Below are 4,184 nucleotides of genomic sequence, written 5' to 3' on the forward strand. Positions count from 1 at the left end.
AAAAGTGACACAAACAGAAATTGTTGGAAAAGCTTAGCAAGTCTGGCAGTATCTGTGGAGAAAAATTAGACTTAACGTTTCGGGTCTGGTAACCCTTCCTCAGAACTGATGGTAGCCAGGAAAATGTTTTTTATGCAGAACATAGAGTAGGGGAGGGGTGAAGAAGTCAATTATTGGTGGTGATAGAGCCCAAAAAGAGAGAAATGAACAGACAAAGGAGTGAATAATAATCAAGTTAGGAAAATGAATAGCTATTAATGGGGCCTGTTAGTGGCTAACAATGGGTTGTGTGTAATAGTCTGCTATTAGATAACATAATATTTTCACCCTAAACAACAACTCTCATTTTCTTCAAGTCAAAGGGGAGGCCATGGGTACCTGCATAGGCCCCAGTTGTGCATGTCTCTTTGCGGGGTAGGTGGAACATACCTTTTCCAATCCTTTTCTGGCCCCCACCCACAACTCTTTCTCCAATATATCAATGATATCATCGGGGAAACATTTATTGATTTTGTTTCCAATTTCCACCCTGTCCTCACTTTCACTCTGACTCTTCCCTTCCTTCCTTTGACATCTGTTTCCATATCTGGGGTTAGGCTGGCCACAAATATCCACTGTAAACCCACTGACTCCCACAGTTGCCTTGACTATATATCCTCACATCCTGCTTCCTGTAAAGTCTCTATTCCATTCTCCCAGTTCTTCCATCTCCAGTGCATCTGTTCCAATGATGCCAACTTCGAAAAGGGAGCCCTCAAAATGTCCACTTTCTTCATCAACTGTGGATTCTCCAGCACTGTTGTTGACAAGGCCCTCAGGTCCAACCTATCTCCTGCACTTCGGCCTCACTCCTCTCTTTCCTCCCACAACAGCGATAGGGTTCCCCTTGTCCTTATCTACCATCCCACCAGCATCCACATCCAGAGGATCATGAGCTGCTACTTCTGCCACCTCCAGCAAGATGCCACCACTGGACACACATTCCCCTCCCCTCCCTTGTCTGACTTCTGCAGGGACCATTCTCTCCAAGACATCCTAGTCCACTCTGCCTTCACTCCCAACAACCTCCCACATCCCCATGGCACCTTCCCCTGCAACCACAGAAGATGTAACACCTGCGTGTTACTTCCTCCGTCCCCAGTATCCAAGAGCCCAAAAACATCTTCCAGGTGAAGCAGTGCACTGCAGCAAGCTGGAGACAGATGTTGGCCACGGAACACAGTGGTGTATTGAAGTGGCAGGCAACTGAGAGCTCAGCGTCTTTGTTGAGGACAGAATAGTGACGAAGCATCACCGAGTCTATGCTTTGTTGCTCCAAATCTAGAGGGAATCACATTGTGAGCAGCGAATACAGTAGACTAGATTGAGTGAAGTGCACATGAAGGTGCTATGGAGCTGGGTGTGGGAGTTGTTGAGAGTGAACGAAGAGTTGTCCAGGGTGTCGCGGAGGGAACAGTCCTTGTGGAAGGCTGACAAGGGAGGGGAGGGAAATATGTATCTGGTGGTGGCATTTGACTGGAAGTGGCAGCTAATGATCTTCTGGTTGTGAATGCTGGTGGGTTGGTAGGTGAGAACAAGGGGGGGACCTATCGCTATTGTGGGAGGAAAGAGAGGGCATGCAGGCTTTGTCAACTATAGTGCTGGGGAATCCTGGGTTGATGAAGGTGGTGGGCATTTCAAAGGATCCCTTGTCGAAGTTGGCATCATCGGAACAGATGTGACAAAGATGAAGGAACTGAGAGAATGGAATAGAGTCTTTACAGGAAGCAGGACAAGAGGATATATAGCCAAGGTAACTGTGGGAATCAGTGGGTTTGTGTAGCGAATATTAGTGACCAGCCTATCCCTGGAAATGGAAATGGAGATGTCAAGTAAATGAAGGGAGGAGTCAGGAATGAACCAAGTGAAGTTGAGAGTGGGGTGGAAATTGGAGGCAAAACTGAAACTTTTCCAATTCTGGACAAGAGAGGGAAGCTGCACCAATGATATCATTGCTATACCAGAGAAAGTGTTGTGGGTGGGGGCCAGAATAGGGCTGAAACAAGGAATTCTCCATGTGACCCACAAAGAGACAGGGATAATTGGGGCTCCTGTGGTGACCCATGCCCACCATTCTGCCCTGAAGAAAGTGAGAGGAGTTAAAAGAGAAGTTTTTTAGGGTGAGGACAAGCTTGGGTAGGCGAAGGAGGTTGGTGGTGGTTGGAGAGGGTTCAGGCCTTTGCATCAGGAAGAAGCAGAGAGCCCTGCGACCATCCTGATTGATGCATAAAGGGATTGCACATCCATGGTAAAGACGAGGTGGCTGCAGCCCGCAAATGGGAAATTCTGAAACTGACATAAAGCAACAGAGGAATTGTGGATGTAACTGAGAAGTGACTGGACAAGGGAAAGAAAGAAGGAACAAAAACAGAAGTTGCTGGAAAAGCTCAGCAAATCTGTTTTTGTTCCTGATTTATAGCATCCGCAGTTCTTTCAGTTTTTGAGAAAGAAGAACAGTTGGACAGACAAAAGAATTGGACATGATCTGGCTAGGAAGGTTAATAGCTGTTAATGGAGACTGTTAGTGATTAACAATAAGTAGTGTGTATTGGCAAGCTATGTGATAACTAGGCCTGGTGTGTGGGGTAGGGGGCGAGGACATTGGAGAGTTCAGTCCCTAAAATTATTGAATCCAGAAGGCTGCAGGGTCCCCAAGTGGAAAATGAGGTGTTGTTCTTCCCTTTCCCCTTATTGACTGTTTGCTGAGGTCCATCCACAACCACTGCCTGGACAGTGTGACAGGAGAAGTGACAGCACCACTTGGTAGCTATGTTCCTGCCTAGTGTTCCCATCAATTTAGACCAACTCCACCTTCCACTGTCCTGTCCCAGACTCCTGTCATTGTTTTCCAGAAATGTCAATCATCACCAATGCCCCGCCTTCCCAAGTCTTTCTGTCTGCCCCGGCTTTGTCTTTTGAAAATCTGGTTAGCGGAGATAAACTGAAGCATTGTTACTCTGCAATATGACTACAGTGCGATAGGGAATGCGGCAGCCCCTGGATAGAAGTTCACAAAACACTTTGTTAATTTTGCTGGTAAGTAGCGAGAAACTATCGAACAATTTACTCTATGTGTGTCTCTCTCTCTCTCTCTCTGTCTGTGGCCCTTAGGTTTTGCCTGTAACAGATATGGCCAGCCGAGCCCATAATTGGCAGCGGCCATCTTCGGTACTGGCGGAAGCATTCGTTTGGGCCTGACCCGGAAGTAGACACGTGGAGTGGAAGGTTGATGTGGTGTTTGCGGTTGGTTTGAGGCGGAGGTGAGTGACTGGGATTTGGGGAAGGGACTGGGGGCTGCAGTAGCTGATGGTACTTTTATGGGAAGGAGGCGGTGCCCTGTCCTGGCCAGTTTGTTGTCCTGGTGATGGACCCAGCGCTATCTTGGTCACTGTATCATTCTCGGGGATAGTAGGAACTGCAGATGCTGGAGAATCCGAGACAACAAGGTGCAGGGCTGGATGAACACAGCAGGCCAAGCAGCATCATAGGAGCAGGAAGGCTGACGTTTCGGGCCTAGACCCTTCATCAGAAAAGGGGGAGGGGAAGGGGATTCTGAAATAAATAGGGAGAGAGTGGGAGGCGGATAGAAGAGGGATAGAGGAGAGGAAACAAACAGGTCGAAGAGGCGGGGATGGGGCCAGTAAAGGTGAGTGTAGGTAGGGAGTTAGGAAGGGGATAGGTCAGTCCAGGGAGGACGGACAGGTCAAGGGAGCGGGATGAGGTTGGTCGGTAGGAGATGGAGGTGCGGCTTGAGGTGGGAGGAGGGGATAGGTGGGAGGAAGAACAGGTTAGGGAGGCAGGGACGAGCTGGACTGGTTTTGGGATGCGGTAGGGGGAGGGGAGATTTTGAAACTTGTGAAATCCACATTGATACCATTGGGCTGCAGGGTTCCCAAGCGGAATATGAGTTGCTGTTCCTGCAACCTTCGGGTGGCATCGTTGTGGCACTGCAGGAGGCCCAGGATGGACATGTCGTCTGAGGAATGGGAGGGGGAGTTGAAATGGTTCGCGACTGGGAGGTGCAGTTGTTTATTGCGAACCGAGCGTAGGTGTTCTGCAAAGCGGTCCCCGAGTCTCCGCTTGGTTTCCCCGATGTACAGGAAGCCACACCGGGTGCAGCGGATGCAGTGTACCACATTGGCAGA

At 49.0% G+C, this 4,184-nt stretch overlaps 1 long non-coding RNA gene across 1 annotated transcript in view; it reads left to right on the forward strand.

Annotated features, from left to right (window-relative positions):
• The first annotated feature begins 2,937 nt into the window (after positions 1-2,937).
• Positions 2,938-4,184, forward strand: part of LOC125484824 — a 24,081-nt gene continuing 22,834 nt past the window's right edge. Inside the window, exons 1-2 of the long non-coding RNA XR_007263647.1 lie at positions 2,938-3,075; positions 3,151-3,299. This is a non-coding gene — a long non-coding RNA (uncharacterized LOC125484824). The remainder of the gene's footprint in view (positions 3,076-3,150; positions 3,300-4,184) is intronic.

Source organism: Rhincodon typus, chromosome 14, assembly GCF_021869965.1.
Source record: "Rhincodon typus isolate 14 chromosome 14, sRhiTyp1.1, whole genome shotgun sequence".
Classification (NCBI taxonomy): Eukaryota; Metazoa; Chordata; class Chondrichthyes; order Orectolobiformes; family Rhincodontidae; genus Rhincodon; species Rhincodon typus.